At 34.1% G+C, this 20,031-nt stretch overlaps 1 pseudogene; it reads right to left on the minus strand.

Annotated features, from left to right (window-relative positions):
• Nucleotides 1-746: 746 nt before the first annotated feature.
• Nucleotides 747-20,031, minus strand: part of LOC121419635 — a 36,927-nt pseudogene continuing 17,642 nt past the window's right edge.

A 20,031-nucleotide genomic window follows, 5' to 3' on the forward strand; every position in this document is an offset into this window, starting at 1 on the left:
GTTTATGATTTGATGAGCCTAGATATGATTAGGGAATTATCCCTGCTCAGATCCTGGATGTAAGAATGGGGGTTAACATGCCATAGACAATGAAGAAATGCATCAATGCTGCAAACTTGGAATGAGCTAAAATGCACCACTGTTACGTAACAGAGTGTGTATTCAAAACCGCTGAAGCGTGACCAATGAAATTTTCATAAAAGTTAGAACATGAAATGAGCTTTCTACTCATGAACATTTATTTGAGAATCCTACCACATTTTAGAATTAATTCAGTCCTATGTCAGAGGGACATTTTTTTGGGGACGCGCTGTATGTAAACTTTTGCCTCAACTATGTTATATATATATATATATATATATATACATATATATATATATATACATACATACAAACATACATACATGCATACATACAATTATACACATACACACACACATATATATATAACTCTCGTGGCAGTTATCAACCTAAATGAATGACGAACACAAGCAACTCCCCCCCCCCAGGAACCAATCCCACACACTTTCTCACTCTCTCCCATATACACTAAGACACGCCCTATCTCACCCTTTCAGCGTCTACCTCTCTCTTTTCTCTTGCACATACTGGCACGCACCCTCAAAGCTCATTCTGCCCCGCCTCTCTCTCTCTCTCTCTCACACACACACACACACGCACCCAAGCATCCTTCCATGCACTCTCTTCCTTTGTAAATATCAATGACTACACTATACAAGAACAACTCCCGCTATATCCCTCATTTATTTAATCACAACATCAAGAAGAGGTCTGCCGCTAATCGATCCAGGTTAAATAACTATTTTCCAGCATAGAAATACAGCGCGTTTGATTAAACAAACGGTTTAAACTTTAATATAATCATATAAAATGATATTCTTTATATTCAACAGTGAGTTGCATGAAATTGTTTGATTTTTCCTTTTATTCATTGTTATACCCGGTGAAAATTTCCAGACAAAAAAAAATAAAATGAACCTTTGTTTACCTTGATTTCTTTAATGTTATGTTCTCTGTCACCGAGCTGCAACAACCTCAAGGTCATGTATACCCGACATTAAGTCAGGTAGACAAGTTGTTATAAAAGGACAGTTATAATTCCTGTGCGATCCTTTTTTATGGTTGTTTGCACACGTGGACATTGCTAACTCAAGCATAAAATTGAATCAAAATCATTTCTTTTATCTGATAAGTGGAAACAAAGCCAAATAATATAAAATTCTCAGAATGATTTTTTTTCAATTGAGAGATTTTTGGGAGTTTTTCAAAGTTTAAACTGATTATTGATAACGCACTGCATTGCAAGTAAAAAGTCAGTTATTTTATGAAGAGTTACATCAACGAGAAGCTTAAATCTAATTGTTTCTAGAAAATAGAATTAGCCCTTTTCCCCATTTCCGTTTAAATCAAGTTTTTCTTTTCCCGTATGGGTAAATTATTACAAACATTTCCTTAGAAACTCAATAGAATGATATCAATTACAACCGTAATACAATGTCTTTTAACCCATGACGTTCCAACAGTATGCATCAATATAAATATTAATAATACGGTATGTCATCATCTCTGAAATGAACGTTGGTGTCGCCATTTTATATTTCAAAGATGCCTTCCAACTCTGATCATATCATGTCCATCGTGAGTACACCACCAAAGAAAGAAAATAAACCCTGGATTAAAAAAAAATAAGACTCATATTTTTAGAGATAGTCCGCTACATTCTCATTACTGAAATCTTACTTTGGAACCAAACTAGTAATTGTCTACTTAACTTGAAATGTAATTAAAACTTCTTGTTTTACGAGATTGGGGATGGCGGTATCAGGTATTATTCGTTCTTTCGTTTGTTTCATTATTAAAAAAAAGCAACGTTAATGTGGTAATGAAGGGAGCTAGCTCTTACAAGTGAATGACCTTTACCTGTCAGTATTTCCGCTTCATTTCATGATTTTCTTATTTCCATGATTTTATTGCTTATATTGAGATATACCCCTTTTAATTTTTTTTTACAGTTTTAACATTGTTTATATGATTGTATATTTCAGAGGATTTTATTTTTTTGTATTGCATTTGTGTTAAATGATTATCCCGTCAAAAGGTTTTGCTTTCAGGGAACTAGGCCTTCTTGTGTAAAAAAGATACGTGGCATTTTATGACAAATGATTTTGTATTAATTCATATTAAAGAAAATAAATGTTGATTTTGAAATAAATGAATTAATTCAACTTTAGTTAGGGAGAATAAGTATGCAAAAGATGAAAGGAACCTGAAATTCTAATCAAACCCGCGTATTATTGTTTAATGATTTTGTTTAGCCCTATATCAATTCAATCGTTTATTCCACACATTTATATGCAAGTCCCAGCATAGCGGCAGACCACCTCTTTCTTCAGCAGTGACGAATTAATTACTATAATTATATCCTTGCGATTATCCCATCACCATTATTACCTTATATGCCAATTGCTTATAAGTGTGATTTTCACTAGGTTAATCATTTTAATTATCAATATAGTCATTAAGATTGCCACAATCATTATTGATAATTGTCACCATTGTCATGTCATCGGCCTAATGTCAAAAGGACCGTGTTTTAGCCCTTCTAAATAAATACCTCAAATATTTTCCCTTTCCAACATGTATAGTAAAGCTTATGTCCGTTTCTTCGTTTACAAAGTCAATCAAGACATATTCATGACAAAGGTTTAATGACAACGTGTTAACCGAATATATCGAAAATTTTGATGAAACTTAAGTGTATTCAATATCCCCCCAAATAATAATAATAATAATAAGGGCTTGATGCGTTTACACTAGGGAAAAAATCAACCCCCATGCACAAAAGGCGATTACACTGCGTTCGCACAATAGTGACTTTTGGTATGGAGCAGATGGTGATGAATATCACTGTGATCAAATGGATAGTTGTAATTAATTAATGTATTTTAGCAAGTGAGAATTATCCTTCGTCTTGTTAAATTTTCGCAGACGGTTTTGTAATTCATGATGTTTGTGGTGACTATAATATCGTACTTTACAAAACAAAGTAAACAATAGGACATCATCTTGAAAAGTATGTCGAGATACACATGATGACAACTCGAATTCCTCCAAATTTGGGTTTGTTCCCTTTTGGCATGAGGCCGACAACATATGTGACTTCATTAAAATTGCTTGTTTTTTCACTACGTTAATCATAGATTCTATAATTTGTATCAATTCGATCATAGATATAACCTTAACCATGTTAACCATCAATATTATAACCATCACCGTTGATTGATAAGACAATACATTAAAAATACCAATATACCCATAACTGATACATTAAAAATACCAATACACTTGAACCTTTAATTCGTCAACCATTCTCATTATGAATGTGATTATAAACATGATCACTGTATCGTAATTCAAATAAAAGGTAGGTAATATGTTCATATTTTCTCACTCACTGATTTGTATGTTTTGTATATTCCCGTAAATTTGTATGCAGCAAGTTAAAAATTGACTAGCTGCTGGAATGAAGGCCAGTGATTGCTTAATGCCTTTACTCATATTTCACATTAATATTTCATAGTTAATGCATTTACTTCTTACCCATACTTAATGCTTAATAGGTATACTTATAATTAATACTCATATTTAATCCTTATAACGCTTATACTCAATGAAATTGAATTGAATACTTAATGACTAAAACTTATGCTCATTCTTCATAGTAATACTTAAGACTTTTAATAATGCTTATACTTAATCAAACTTTTCATAACCATCACCATAATCAAAGATGTCATATCTTGTTTTTCATTATATTCATCATTATCAATGTGATCATTAGTAATCATAATTATCCTAACCGTCACCTATAATAATCATAATTATTACCACCACCGTTATTGTCATTAATTTTCAAGAAAGCAATATACCATGCTCATTTTCACTTTAATAAGTTGTATTAATTATAAAGCTGGCAGCAGGCTCAGAACTGATGTAATTCCCTCCACATTCTTGTCCATTGCTCACTTACGTATGTTAGTAATTAGAACTAAAAGTAGACTAAGGAGGCGCAAATAGATTTTTGAATTCTACAATGGAAGATACTTTCCAATTCGTGGCCTCTTTGTACAGTGTATGAGCAATGGTTACTCTCGCCTCTCTAAATCCCTTCAACGGTTTCGGTCGAAACAGGCTGATAGTTGAAGTTGGTTGATCTACCAACCAGCTTGACCACGCCCATCAGAATAACCATGGCAACCACTGCGGCGATGATACCAAGGATGAGCATCGCAAACGGGTTGTAGTTGGACACATCTGGAAAAAAGGTGCATTAAAAATACATAAGAAAAACGACTGTGGATGGGGCAAGTTGAGCCATTTGACATCTCTTTTTTTGAAAGGACACACTGATTTTAAGTGTGGGGGTAGAAAGTTATATAACGGTGAAAAACATATCAGAAGACTTAAAGGTCAAGTCCACCTCAGAAAAATGTTGATTTGAATCAATAGAGAAAAATCAGACAAGCACAATGCTGAAAATTTCATCAAAATCGGATGTAAAATAAGAAAGTTATGACATTCAAAGTTTCGCTTATTTTTAACAAAATAGTTATATGAACGAGCCAGTTACATCCAAATGAGAGAGTCGATGATGTCACTCACTCACTATTTCTTTTGTTTTTTATTGTTTGAATTATACAATATTTCATTTTTTACGAATTCGATGATTAGGACCTCCTTGCCTGAAGCACAAAATTTTAAAATAATGGAATTCCATGTGTTTAGGAAGGAATGAAACTTCATTTCACATGACAATGACGAGAAAATCAAAATATTTCATATTTCAAACAATAAAATACAAAAGAAATAGTGAGTGAGTGACATCATCGACTCTCTCATTTTGATGTAACTGGCTTGTTCATATAGCTGTTTTGTTAAAAATAAGCGAAACTTTAAAATGTCATAATTTTCTTATTTCACATCTGATTTTGATGAAATTTTCAGTGGTATGCTTGTTGTATTTTTCTCTTTTTATTCAAATCAAGTTTTTGTTGGGGTGGACTTGTCCTTTAATGGAAAGGTACCTATTCCTACAAGATTGTTGATCATATTAATTCTAACATGCAAAACACAAAACTTGTCACAACCTACCTCGCCTTCCCCTACAGGGTGCCACATCCGATAAGCAGCCATTGCTATTTTGTGGTCACCATTTATCAAATATATCACCTTCCTGTTTGTGCATCAATAACATTGTTCTGTGTATGTGTGTGCATGCATGTATATACGTGTATATGTATGCATGCACACACACACACACACATATATATATATATATATATATACTGTATACATGTATATTGCGAAATAAATGGATGCAGAGAAAAATGGTAGGCGTAGCTTAAATCAAGGTTCCCAGGGATGCAAGTATCTGCCCTTGCACACATTTATATACGTACATAGTATAAATATATATATATATATATTGTAAAGAAATGGATGAAGAGAACAATGGTAGGCGTAGCTTAAATCAAGGTTCCCAGAGCTATCTACCCTTTGGAAAAATTGGTGATGCCGATGGTTTAGTGTCGAAAATCTGTCTATCTGACGGTCATCGGATCGGGCTCGCCCTAGCTACTAACCGTCTCTGTGGTCTAGTGGTTAAGGCACCAGCGTTCAAAGCTGGGGGCCCGGGTTCGATTCCCGGCAGAGACATTTTTTCGGCATCACCAATTTTTCCAAAGGGTAGATAGCTCTGGGGAACCTTGATTTAAGCTACGCCTACCATTGTTCTCTTATATATATATATATATATCTATAAAACAAACCATCATATATATATGTATATATTGGTGATAAAGATTAAACTCAGACCTCATCAGACCTCTTTTTAAAAGCTATTAATAGATGTAATATTCATAAAAATTGCATGTGGAACATTTACGAAAGATGCGATTAAAGATTGCCTCCAAAATATAAAGGTCGGTCGAAGTTGGGAACACGTTGTGAAGCCATTTGTGAGTGTAGACCATTTCATAAAGATTCGTTATGATAACGAATGCGCATTTGCTTTACCACATTCTCTAGCAGCCAATCACATAGCAGGATAACAGAAGCAATAACACTTTTTTGGAAAAAAAAACCCTTATCATTGCGACAGGTTATATGGAATGCATGGGCCGTGGAATGGTTCAGAAAGGGAAAGCGGGCTGACCATGCAAAAAAATAAATCAAAATCAGATGGCGTTTTTACGTCTTTCTACACTGGTCTGAAAAAAGTGTGTGTGTGGGGGGGGGGGGGGGAGGAGGTACATCTCAGTACAGCTCAAATAGATTGGATGTTAATATAACATACCATCAGTGGCCATATCACTGTTTGCACTACGGACACGGACAGGGCCACTGCTGATCGTCTGAGTGGAAAGGAAGTCGGCAGATCGTCGTTTGCGCCTTTCGGTACCAGAAGGAGGTGACATTGAAGACGGAGGAGACCGGATAGATTCACAGTCGGCTTCAAGACTGGACACAAACTCATTGTAATTGCTGATACCACATACCTTCACTACGGAGTGAAAGTACACCTGTCGATTAAGATGTGATCAATGAATACTATTAAATTAGTGATTTTGTTCCATTTTGCTGTTGTTTACTTTTTTCATTTCTATACAGTTTATATTAATGTTTTCCCAAACTTCCTCGAATAGGAGCATTTATTCCACAGTTTTACCGAATTTTCAGGAGAAAAATGTTTTAATTTAACTTATTTTGAAACATGAAAAATGGTTGAAAATGTTGCGAAATACCTCTTCATGGTCTCCTACGAAACGGAAAGAGTTCACGCTAAAGCCTTCATGATGCGGTCCGGAAAAATAAACAAGAGCCGTGTCATCAACCGGACATCTAAAAGGAATGAATTCAGAACAAATTTTACTGCTTAAAAAAACCTACATTTGTACATGGTTGTAACTAATTCAAAATGAACATGACAATGGCGCGCACTAATTGTCGGAGTAACTTAACTTTGTGAAAAAAAATCGATGTGCCTGCCCCGTCTCGCAGGCCTGATCCAACTTTTTTGTCTTGTCTTGTCTGCCCCGCGAGCCGGGGCAAAGTAATCGCGTTTAGACTCATAAAAAATGCAGTGTGTGAACACAGTGTCTATTTTATTTCATATACAACCAACCCGCTTCTGGGTAAGCGCATAATGGCTATTAAGCCATTTAGAGGGGGGGGGGGGCAGTGTTGTAGTCAAGGCTCAAACCTCCAAGGCCAAGGCCAAGGCTTTAATACCCAAGGCCAAGGCTTCAATAACCAAGGCTGAGGCCAAGGCATGGAAACCCAAGACCAAGGCCAAGGCATTTCAATTGTACAATATATGGAAAAAAAATTAGACAACAATGCTTGGGCGGCATACATGACACACAGGACCAAATGTATAAAAGATGTGAGCGAGCAAAATTTTTGACCCTTGTACATTTAAAACGAAAATAATTTCATGATAGATCATGTAGATTTAGACAAAAAAACATTTAATTATTGTTCTAGGCGACTCACATTGCAATAATTATTATTACCAAGGTGATCTGATCCTGGCATGCCCATTCTCAACATATGTCTTTCTCCTCTACCTGGTACAGGGGAGGCAGATTTTTTTTTTTAGTGGGGGGGGGGGGAGGTCAAAGCCAAAAATGCACTTACAATATGAGTCAAAATGAGAATTTTGGTGCAGTTCAGCAAAGCTTTTTTTAAGTGATTTCTAATTGATAAGCCAGATATTTTGATTTAGGCTTTAATTTCCCGCTATAGAAAGCATAGCGAGCAAGTGGGTTTGAAAATAAAAAAACAATTTTGAAGTTGTAAAACTCGATTTTGGGTCAATTATGGTGCTAATCACTGTTAAAAGGACATCCTTGCGAGATGTTGCAATAAGATGTAATAAGAAATGAAATTTAAATATTTCGAGCTGTTTTGTAATCATGAAAAAGTGTGCATCTTACTAAACAAATTAACGCGAGCACAAACACAAGCTTGAATTTTTACTGACCAGAAAAGAAAACTGTTCTGGACTGCATTTAGTGACTCATAAATAGGAAACATAACTCACCAATCAAATAATGCGAGCGCAAAGCGCGAGCTCAAAAATTTGTAATATTCCGTCCTAAAAACTAAACATTCTAAGCATTTTTTTTTTGTAAATTGAATGCGAACCTTACTTAACAATAATTTATGCAAGCACAATCCAAAATTTGTTGATTTTGAAACCTAAAATTTTGCTCTGTATGCCATGCTTGGCCCCTCAAAATTTTTGGCTCATCATGCCATTGATGCCATAGCCCATTTGGAAATGACGAAATTGAAGTTTGTGTTCAAGTTTACCAAATCTTTTCAGAATATCATTAAGACTTAAAACATTCTTGTTGGTCAAAGAAAATAATACAAGGAAAACCTAATGGAATAGAAATCAACCTTGTTATCATTCTTTAGAGTAAGCTATTTTTAAAGTATGAACGTTGTTGTCAAAATTGCAGTCAGATCTGTCAGAATTATTCCTGTCATAAAATCATTATAATCAGTGGCGTACCATGGGTCACGGCATTGGGGGGGGGGGCACCAGCGAAAACTTGGAACTGCCTAGTGAGCTCGCGAAGCGCGCCCAGTTGCCAGGTATACTGACCTAATAGAGATATTTTATAAGGACAGTGCCAATAAACGGACATGTATCTCATTAGTCAAATAATGCAAGCGCGAAGCGCGAGCTTAAAATTTTTGATATTCAAACTTAAAAAGGGACATTACAATCAATCTTTTGTAATCATGATACGTACCTGTCTCGCTAAATAGTGCAAGCGCGAAGCGTGAACTGAAATTTTGTTGAATATTGACCCCAAACAGGAAGATTTTAGGGACTATATTTTAGGAATCTTTTATCTATTAAGATTATACGCATCTCACCATAGTCATTTAATGGGAGTGCCAATAAGCGCTTGCTGATTTTGTTAGAATTACATCTAAACATGCACATAAAGCACTTGTAATTATGATTAACATACCCATCCACACTAATCAAATCTTGCGAGCGCGAAGCGCGAGCTGAACATTTAGGATATTCAGACCTGTAGAGGGGCATTTAAGGCTTGTTTGTAGGAATTCAGGAAGACCTTACGTAGTTCACTTACCAAATGATGCGAGCGCGAAGCGCGAGCTGAAAATTTTTGATATTCAGATCAGAAAACAGAAAAAGGGACATTTTAAGGACTCATTCTAGGAATTGATGGAGAGCAAACATCTTTCACCAATCCACTACTTCGAACGTAAGCACGGACAGGAAATGTTATATATTAAGACCATAAAATGGGACAATCACTTAAAGTATTCATGAAAAAGAAGCATACTATTGTATATGTAAAAGAATAACTCGAAGTGCGAGGAAATATATTTGGTAGTTTGGTGTACATTGACTTGAAAACGGGAGGTTTTAGTATAACAAGATTATATATCTCGGTAAACAGACAATGGGAGCACCAGGAACAATGAAGACATAATATATGCCCTGAGCCAATTATGTTTCATTTATAAGAAACAAATGTTTCTTATGTAATGTAACATAACATAATTATAACATAATGAACATTAATGTCTTCTTTCCAAAGTACGTTTCTCTTCCTTTCTCCCTTTTTCCTCCTTTTTTTAGTCAGCCGATGGGGGGGGGGCCACGTGCCCCCATGCCACCCCCCTGTAGTTACGCTGACTGACTATAATCCTAATTATTATTATCATTATTATTGATATTGTCATTATCCTTATTAGTCATGATTACATCATATTACCAATGAATAAAATTAATTTTCATCACTTCTCTTTGTTACATAATTATGTGATGATAATTGCAATTGATGGCACTGCTAAGTACACTTACTGCTTCTGCTGCTGCTGACTGGTAGTATTTAGTGTCATTAGATGTACAGAACAATTGAAACATTTATAATTACTTTTATAAAACAAATGAAAATACATAATACAAAAAAGCCTTGAAAAAACCTTGAAAATGCCTTGAAATTTCAAGGCTCAAAATCCTCAAGGCCAAGGCTTGAATGTTCAAGGCCAAGGCTTTGAAAAAAGAGGCCTTAAGGCGCCTTAAGGCCAAGGCCGAGCATCAAGTCACTACAACACTGGGGGGGGGGGTCGTTACACCCACAAATGTAATAGTCGCCCACAAATGTAATAACACTTTACCCACAAATGTAATAACGCCCACAACTGTAATAACACTTTACCCACAAATGTAATGATTTCACCAACAAATGTAATAGTGCACTTTACCCACAAATGTAATAATTTTTTATCGCCCACAAATGTAATAATGACTTTACCCACAAATGTAATAAATTTGAAGGGATTTTTGACGAATCCGTTCTAAACTAAAATCCTATAGGAATGCATTCATATAGCACAAAAGTGCAGTCTTTCTTGGGGATAAGTCCAAAGTTTTTTTTCCAGACCCGATTAATTAAAAAAATATTATATAAGTTCAAAGTCTTTTTTCCAGACCCAGTTGTTGAAAAAATTATTGTATAAGTCCAAGGTCTTTTTTCCTGACCAAGTTAATTAAAAAATTATAATATCAGTCCAAAGTCTTTTTTTCCAGACCCAGTTAATTAAAAAAATGTTATATATGTCCAAAGTCTTTTTTTCCAAAGCCAGTTAATATGAAAATTATTATATAAGTCCAAAGTCTTTTTTCCAGACCCGGTTAATTCAAAAATTATAATATTAGTCCAAAGTCTTTTTTCCAGACCCAGCTGTTTCAAAAACTATTATATAAGTCAAAGTATTTTTTCCAGACCCAGTTAATAAAAAAAATATTATATGAGTCCAAAGTCTTTTTTCCAGACAAGTTTATTTCAAACATCATAATATAGGTCCAAACTAACATACGATAATGATATTCTAGTGGAATAAAAATGAGAATAGAGCATAGTCTTTTCTCCAGACCCAGTTATTTAAAACTGGTGGAATCAGGCAAAAAGTAACCCAACCCTCTTATTAATGTTTAATAACATTGAAATATAGCATAGTCTTTCATCCAGACCCAGATCTTTCAAATAACACATGATGAATTATAATAATAAATTAGTAATAATAAAAAAAGTAAACAAAGACCCACGATCCTATTTATGTTGAGTAACATGGAAATATAGCGTGGTCTTTCCTCCAGACCCAGTTATAAAAATCATAAAAAACACAACAACAAAACATAGACCCTGTAATCTTATCAACATTAAATAGCATGGAAATATGGTGTAGTCTTTCTCCGGACCCACTTATTTCGAAATAACAAAAAATATTTTAAAAAAGAACAACAGAATCTAAAACTCAACTATCCTTCAAACTAATAACCTTAAATAAATAAAAGTTTAGAGAGTTTTCTTTATTCCAGACCTTGTCATCTTCAAATATAGGATAAATGGAATCTTCATAACTAAGACTCAATCTTATTCTCGTGCCTGTTCAACATGAAAAAGATGATTGTGGGAGTATTTCATCAACATTTATGTCCGACCTTGATGTTGATTGGCTAAGATGCAGTGCTTCCATGGTTAGTGTTGGATAAAATGGGACTTGTAAACGTCAGACAACTCCTTTCATGAAATGCTCCCCGGGCTCTAAGTTTTGATGGTTTTTATTAATTATAAATTTCTTTGCTTGGAAGAAAAATGAATGTTTAAATACATTATATATTACAGGATCTTAGGCTGGAAGAGGGTTTTAATTTGAAATGTTTGTTTTGTTGTTGTTTTCTTAATAAGCTGGTCTGGTCAAATTAAGTATGCGTTATCACAAGGGTTTTATAGTTTGGAAGATGTTGGGGTCTAAGTTTTAAGATTAATGTTTCGCTTAATTTGTATTTTTAAGAGAAATGGATGAGGGGTAAAGTCATTACTCTAAGCCCAAGCATTTATACTGGGTTTAATTTTGATGATTGGTCTTAACGGTGTTTTTTTCAATGTTTGTTTATCTTTTAAATAAACCGGTTTTGAAGAAAGACTAAGCATAATACTCGTCTTATTCCACAAGAATAAGAATATGACAAAGTCTTATGTTTTTAAGATTGTTTAAATCATTTTTAAATGTCTGGGTCTGGAATAACGACAACGTTCTAAACATGTGCTTTTCTACATGCGTGGTCTTAATTTGGAGGATTGTTGGTTCTTAGATTCGTTGTTGGGGGTTGGGTTTTATTGATTTTTTATTCTTGAATAATTGTGTCTGGAGGAAAGTCGATCTTCGACAATTGGTCTTAGTGTTATTCCACAGTAATCAGATTATTGGGTCTTCGTTTTAGAATATTTGTAAAAACTATTTATTTTTTTCAAATAATAACCAAGTCTGGAGGAAGGATGTTTGCTTTGCCCATGCATTATTGCAATGTTTTTTAGGGGTCTTAGTATTATAAAAAAAAACTGGGTGTGGGGTAAAGGCATATTTCTTAACTGGGTGTAACTATGGGAGATTGGTCTTAGATTGGAAGTTTTGTAAATTTATTTTTTAAATAGCCGGGTCTGGAGAAAAGAGTACGTTTTAAAACTCGCGTTATTCCGCAAGAATAAGAATATGATAAGGTCTTATGTTAGAAAATTTGTTTTGCGTATTTGTTTTAATGATAAGGTCTGGACTAAATACAACGCTCTAAATTTCTTTTTAAAACATTTCTTAGGTTGAAGGATTGTTTGGTCTTAGATTTTGATTTTTTTATTATTACTATTAGCGTAATTTTGAAAAATAAAACTGGGTCGGGCTGAAAGACTACGCTACATGTATATGTCCATGTTATCCAGCATTAATAAGATTATGGGGTCTTTATACTGTTTTGAAATTGTACATGTAATTCATAATTTTGAATAACTGGGTTTGGAGGAAAGACTATGCTATATTTTCATGGAATTGAACATTAACAAGAGTGGAGGATTTTTTTTCCAATCATTTCTTATTTTGAAATAATCTGGTCTGGATGAATGTCTATAACATCAAGAGATTGTGTGGTCTTTTTGAACAGATTTGATGAATGTTTTAAATGACCCGGAGAAATGTCTTTGCGCTATATGAATGCCTTAATATAGGGTTTATTTTTTATTTCTAAGTAACCGGGTCGAGAGAAAAGACTTTGCATTTTTGTGCTACATGAACGCTTACTATAGGGTTTAGTTTTTAGTTTTAAGTAACCAGGTCAAGATTACGCTTGATTCTCAATTTACTCTTAGCGCAAATATTCACAATAATGCACCAAATAAGTTGAAACAACTACAGACATTAATTCCACCAGTCTTCATTAACTGGGTCTGGAAAAAGACTAAGCTCGATTCTCATTTTTATTCCACTGGAATACCATTATCGTATCTTAGTTTGGACTTATATTATAATTTTTGAAATACCCGGGTCTGAAAAAAGACTTAGGACATATCGTATAATTTGTTTGACAACTGGATCTGGAAAAAAGACTTTGGACTCATATTTCAATTCTTGAATTAACCGGGTCTGGAAAAAAGACTACACTTGATTCTCATTTTACTCTTAGCGCATGTATTCACAATAATACACCAAATAAGTTGAAACAACTACAGACATTAATTCCACCAGTCTTCATTAACTGGGTCTGGAGAAGAGACTAAGCTCGATTCTCATTTTTATTCCACTGGAATATCATTATCGTATCTTAGTTTGGACATGTATTATAATTTTTGAAATACCCGGGTCTGAAAAAAAGACTTTGGACATATCGTATAATTTGTTTATCAACTGGGTCTGGAAAAAAGACTTTGGACTTATATTTTAATTTTTGAATTAACCGGGTCTGGAAAAAAAAGACTTTGCACTTTTGTGCTACATGAACGCATTACTATAGGGTTTAGCTTTTAGTTTTAAGTGACAGGGTCTGGAGAAAAGACTACACTTGATTCTCATTTTACTCTTAGCGCATGTATTCACAATAATACACCAAATAAGTTGAAACAACTACAGACATTAATTCCACCAGTCTTCATTAACTGGGTCTGGAGAAGAGACTAAGCTCGATTCTCATTTTTATTCCACTGGAATATCATTATCGTATCTTAGTTTGGACATGTATTATAATTTTTGAAATACCCGGGTCTGAAAAAAAGACTGGACATATCGTATAATTTGTTTATCAACTGGGTCTGGAAAAAAGACTTTGGACTTATATTTTAATTTTTGAATTAACCGGGTCTGGAAAAAAAAGACTTTGCTCTTTTGTGCTACATGAACGCATTACTATAGGGTTTAGCTTTTAGTTTTAAGTAACAGGGTCTGGAGAAAAGACTATGCTTGATTCTCAATTTACTCTTAGCGCATATATCCACAATATAAGCCGTGTAAGTTGAAACAACTGCAGACATTAATTCCACCAGTCTTCATTAACTGGGTCTGGAGAAAAGACTAAGCTCCATCGGTCCATCTTTGGCAAACAGAATCCCTGAAACTCAAACGGACTATTTGAAGTTTATCGATGATACACCAACTGACTCCTTGTATCTGTATCCCACCTCGGAGAATGAGATTTGTAACATTGTTAAAACATTTAAAAACAATAAAGCGGCTGGTTTGGATGAATATAGTCCAAGAGTCATCAAACAAGTCGTACCATATATTTGTGGACCTTTGTGTCATATATTTAATTTGTCTTTATCAAAAGGAATGTTTCCTCATGAATTAAAAAAGGCCAAAGTGACACCAATTTTTAAATCTGGGGACAAAGGTGAATTTACGAACTACAGACCTATTTCTGTTTTATCTGTTTCTAAGTTATTAGAGCGTATTGTTTACAAGATGACTTTCGAATTTCTTGATAAATGTTCTATTCTTTATGAAAATCAATTTGGGCTTCGTAAAGATTATTCCACAAGCATGGCTCTTACAAGTCTCTCTAGTAAAATAATAGATGCTTTTGAAAATAATGAGTTCGCAAATGGAGTTTTCATCGACTTATCCAAAGCCTTTGATACAATTAACCATAACATATTACTATCTAAATTATATCGTTACGGCATACGTGGTATTGTTTATAATTGGTTCACCAGCTATCTTAATAACCGTTTACAATGTACTAAATACAAATCGTGTGTGTCAGACTTTAAGACAATAACCTGTGGAATTCCCCAGGGCAGTCTCCTCGGCCCATTGTTATTCATATTATATATTAATGATCTTTATAAATCAGCAAATGAGCTATCCTTTATACTATATGCCGATGATACAAATATATTTCATAGCAATTCAAACTTGAACTCCCTTTGTGATATTGTGAATGCAAATCCTGTACATGTATGTGAATGGTTTAATGCTTACAAATTATCTTTAAATGTCAAGAAATGTAACTACATGGTTTTTCATAATAGAAAGAATGTCGATTTGAATGATGCATGTGTTATACTCGACAATGTAATATTACCACGGGTAGACAAAGCCAAGTTCCTTGGAATTTATTTAGATAGTTTTATGACATGGAAATATCATATACATGAGGTCGAAAGTAAAGTATCCAAAAACATTGGTATTATATCTAGAATTAGAAATCTCTTGCCAAGTCACATTCTACGTATGTTATATTGTGCTCTTATACTTCCATATTTCTCGTATTGTAATATTATTTGGGCCAACTCCTGTAAGTCTAGCATCCTAAAGCTTATAATACTGCAAAAGAGGATCGTTCGTATTATATCTGGATTACATTTTCAATCTCACACAAATCCTGTATTCAAAGAGTTAAAATTATTGAAATTTAGCGATATTAATTTGCATCAGCAAAGTATTTTTATGTACAAAAGCACAAACAACATTTTCCCCTTGCAATTTAGTAATCTCTGTCATTTTAACTTCAATCCGGATATTCATAAGTATAATACGAGAAACGCTACCCAAATTTATTTACCGAAACATAGAACCCGAAGATACCAGTACGATATTCGTTACTCTGGGCCAAAACTTTGGAACAGTTTACCAGCCCACCTACAAAACTCTCGTTCTTTGCAATCTTTTTCTTATAAAAAGAAACTTTATTTAAATGCAGATCATTGACATGTTGACATGCTTGAACTACCTTCCATTTCTATTGTTAATTAATGCACATGCCTTACCTGTTGCTATGCTAGACAAATGTCAGTCAAGCTCTATATACATGTACCAATGTCACGTTATTGCGACCAGTTTACTCTTTTGTTCAAATGAACTTATCTTCTAATGCCTACATTTCTTCTCCCTCTTCTCCATCTACTGTATGTTTCTTTTATACTCTTAACTTTCTTTTTTTATATGCCATTACATATCATGTCATTACAGTACGTAACTTGTTATTTATTTGTATCTGACGACCCCAACTCAAGCTCTGCTTTTCGGGTTTTCGCCTCCTTCAAATTAATGTCAAAATATATACTGTATTCGTTACTATGTCAAATATAATTTTGTATCTGTTTGAAGGAAATAAATGTAATTTTCAATCAATCGATTTTCAAGCTCGATTCTCATTTTAGTTTGGACGTATATTATAATTTTTGAAATACCCGGGTCTGAAAAAAGACTTTGGACATATCGTATAATTTGTTTATCAACTGGGTCTGAAAAAAAGACTTTGGACTTATATTTTAATTTTTGAATTAACCTGGTCTGAAAAAAGGACTTTGCACTTTTGTGCTATATGAATGCATTACTATAGGGTTTATTTTTAGTTTTAAGTAACAGGTCTGGAGAAAAGACTACGCTTGATTATCAATTTACTCTTAGGACATATATCCACAATATAAGCCGTGTAAGTTGAAACGACAACAAAGACAGTAATTCCACCAGTCTTAATTAACTGGGTCTGGAGAAAAGACTAAGCTCGATTCTCATTTTTATTCCACTGGAATATCGTTATTGTATCTTAGTTTAGACTTATATTGTAATTTTTTAATCAACCGGCTCTGGAAAAAACACTGCACTTTTGTGTTATATGAAGACATTAGGGTTTTAGTTATTAGTTTTAAGTAACCAGGTCTGGAGAAAAGACTACGCTTGATTCTCATTTACTTACTTATTTCCAAGGCAGACAACCCCTTACTCCAAAAACAGAGAAGTATAGAACTTATTAATCAGAAGTGGCCAAACCACCTACATATATTTACGGATGGCTCAAAGTATCCATATACGGGCAGGGCAGCTGCTGCTTTTTTTTATACCACGCTTTAATTATGTAGAGTCCAAAAGACTACACAACAATACATCCTCTTACAGAGCAGAATTAGCTGCCATTATTCTGTCATTATATTGGTTAAACCAAATACAGGTACCAGGATTACTCACAGGAGCGGTTATTTTCTGCGACTCTCTTGGAGCACTAGATGCTTTGAAAAACAACAATGAAGAACAGTTTATTTATGAGTTGTTGATGCTCCAGACACAACTTCATCAAAAAGGAATACATATTTGTTATGAGTGGATACCTGGACATTGTAATATCACTGGTAATGAAGTGGTTGATAAGGCCGCCAAAGGTGCGTTAATACATCCCACAATTGACATCCATAATAAACTAAATAAAAGAGAATCAAATAGTTTGATCAAATTTTATTATATGCAAAAATGGCAAAATAGATGGGAAGAAACTGTATCCCCTTAAAAAGAATAAAAAAAAACGTAGCAGGAACTTATAAATGTTCCTTGAACCACATGAATAGTGAATCCATTTTGCACTGTCTAAGAATGGATAATATAGGATTAAACCAAAACCTATTTCTTTTCAAAACACACCTAACTGGATTATGCGATGTTTGTGGAGTGCCCGAAACAACAAGACATTTTCTAACTGAATGCGCAAAATATATCATAGAAAGAACAATGCTGTTAGTGGATACAGACTGCCAAGAGGCAGCAGATCTCGAGGGAACATTGTCTTCATCAGAAGCTTCACACCAGAGAGCACTTGTGTCTTTCGTAAGAAGGACACATAGACTCTCTTATTTTTAAGTTCTCTCTGCATAACATAGATAAAGCACCTGTAAATAAATGTATATAATGTGTACATATGTATGTAATATGTTTTATTTTGTTTTATTTTCTTTTCCTCTCTAAGTTTACTTGTATTTTGGCTACTGCATTTTGAAGTTCCTCTTGAGTCCATGTACACGGGTGTCACCCATCTATGAATCCATAGAATATTCCAGATAACCATGTAAAACATGTAACATTTAATAATAACACATGACATTAATTGCACCGAGCACAAGCCCAGAATGTCTGCATTTTTAATTGTGTCCTTATATTTGGTTATGGTATACCATACAGTATCATGTATTTTATATTACACAGTTTTAGTGTTCTCTTCAAACTTCGGAAGGAGAGGTCTGTTGACAGGCATCACACTGTCTTGGTTGGGTATTGGGGGGGGGGGGGCTAGGCAGTGCTTGCTTTTATTAGCAACCACGCGCATGCTGAGAAGCCCGTTCAAATTACTGATCCGGGTCGGCCAGAAAATACTATTTAAACAATCAAGGATTTGTGATGAGCCGCCTTTCATGATCTCATTCAAATTTACTGAAAGCAGCGCTAATCCATTATGCGTCAAAATTGGATTTTAGTTTAGAACGGATTCGCCAAAAATCCCTTCAAATTTATGACATTTGTGGGTAAAGTCATTATTACATTTGTGGGCGATCAAAAATTATTACATTTGTGGGTAAAGTGCATTATTACATTTGTGGGTGAAATCATTACATTTGTGGGTAAAGTGTTATTACATTTGTGGGCGTTATTACATTTGTGGGTAAAGTGTTATTACATTTGTGGGTGCAACAGGGGGTTGGGAATGTAGGTTTACCTACTCTTAATCAACATGTGCTATACAATTTTGGAATTAAAAGCATTATTTCAAAGCAATTTTGTTATTTTTTTCGATAAATTGTTGATCGAAGTATCACATTAATCAAAGAAGCAGATTGAAAGGTTCGAGACATGAAATTCTTTTAAAAATTCAGACACGGCAAGACATTTTTGTGCGCTACTTTTTTTTATTGTTTCAACCTCTGACCGCACTGTCAAGAAATACAATCAATAACAGCGAATAATAATGATAATAATAATAGTTATAATGATAATAATAGTTATAATGATAATAATGATAATAATTGTAATGATGATGACAACCAATAAAATCTAATGGAACTGGTCGATTGCTATGACATTTTTATCCTCATTCTTGGAAATATCAGTTGCGACATGTTAAATGAAAATCAATGGCAAACACACACACACATAAAGCATTGTCAGCTATAAATTTGTACAACCAGTTCCTAACGACAGCGTGAATCTTACTGTAGAGAAAATAGCTATGATATGAATGTTAAATTGTAAATTTGAGCTATTCTTAGGGGACATTTTGGTAAATAATCAAATGATTCATTATGTAGGGTGTTAAAGATAAACAATAATTAACAAGTTCTTAATGTTGAATGCGTCTAGGGTAACACAGCGACTGTTGTGTGATGCCTGTCTATGAAAAACAATCCTACGGGCACAACGGGTGGGATTTGAACCCACGACTTCTGGCAGGAGTACTAGATCAGTGTCCTACCGCTAGAAGACGGGAGAGAAAATAATGATTACTATAATTTGCTGATAATGCACTTATGCCTGAAGAGATTTTTAAAGGACGAGTCCACCCCAACAACAAGTTGATTTGAATAAAAAGATAAAAATACAACAAGCATAACACTGAAAATTTCATCAAAATCGGATATAAAATAAGAACGTTATGACAATTTCAAGTTTAGCTTATTTTTCACAAAATAGTTATATGCACATTTTAGTCACATGCAAACGAGATAATCGACGATTTCTGTCACTCACTATTTTCTTTGTTTTTTTTGTTCGAATTATACATTATATCAATTTTCGCAGATTTGACAATAACGACCAACTTGACCAAACCATAAATTGTTAAGCAATGATATTTCAACATGTCCA

Source organism: Lytechinus variegatus, chromosome 8, assembly GCF_018143015.1.
Source record: "Lytechinus variegatus isolate NC3 chromosome 8, Lvar_3.0, whole genome shotgun sequence".
NCBI lineage: Eukaryota > Metazoa > Echinodermata > Echinoidea > Temnopleuroida > Toxopneustidae > Lytechinus > Lytechinus variegatus.